Here is a 1215-nt window from a genome sequence, read left to right on the forward strand (position 1 = left end):
TACAGTCGACTCTCGATAATTTGAAACTCAAGGGATCAGAGATAAATTTCAAATTACCAAGAGTTCAAAATAACAAGCGTTTAAGTAACTGTGAGGGGGAGGGGGGACTTAAATAAATAAAAGTTTGATCAAAATTCGTGATTTATTATTTCTATATTATTATTATTATGTATTAACAATTAAAGACAAGAATACAATTATTCACAAATTTTTATTTCGAAAAGAAGTCCGTAATCTTTTTTTGAGTGAGCGACTTCATTGTCCAAAGCTCCAAAGAATTTTCGATAGTGGTGAGAGCTGCGAAGTAATCGTCATTCGTGTGTCGATTCCGAGGGCGTAGATGCGTAGGGTAGTAAGACATTGCCTTGCCTCACTCAATGTGATTGGAGATGGCGGTTCTTTTTCTTCGTTTTCTTTCTCATCCTCGTCTAGAGGGACTATATTCATAAATTCGGCATCGGTTAGGACACCGTGGACACTGATGAACAAACGAGAGGTCTGTGCATAATAACGCTTCAAAGTATAGAAAGTAGGGAAGCCCGGACGTCAAATTATCGCATGTTGGCGAGCAAGATAATTCTCCTTCAACTTCAAATACCGAGAAGACCAATTAACATTGATTTTATTCAATTTATCGAGTATTTTTCAAGATACCGGAAAAAAATTTCAAATTATCGAGAGATTCAAATTAACAAGTGTCAAATTATCGATAGTCGAAAAATTAAAGTTTATATTTCTATCTGAATTATTCTTAGAAGGATATTTATCTAGAAAAAATAGGACTTAGAACAACACTAATTTCCCTATTTCTTTTTTTACCGATTATTTATTATTTTACTATTTAATTATAAATATACTTGATCCACCATTTATTTTTTTTTTTGAAATAACGATACAGTAGATAAGTACCCGTGTTCCAATTATTAAAAATATTTCTCATTGTAGATGTTAACTGCTTCTATTTGGTGTATTGTATTATTAGCTATTCCAATTTTGGTTTTGGCTCAACGCGATCCTACGTATAATTACGAAAGATTTAAAACTTCCATATGGACGGCTCTTCACAAACCTGCATTTGCCCTCTGTATTTGTTGGATTGTTTTTGCATGTGAAATTGGTCATGGAGGTAATATAACTATTTAAATAATAATGAACATGCCACTGCATTTTTCCGAATTAAAGCAGCATCTGGAAAACGTTGTAATTGATCAAAAT

The sequence above is a fragment of the Agrilus planipennis genome, unplaced genomic scaffold (assembly GCF_000699045.2).
Source record: "Agrilus planipennis isolate EAB-ADULT unplaced genomic scaffold, Apla_2.0 scaffold575, whole genome shotgun sequence".
Classification (NCBI taxonomy): Eukaryota; Metazoa; Arthropoda; class Insecta; order Coleoptera; family Buprestidae; genus Agrilus; species Agrilus planipennis.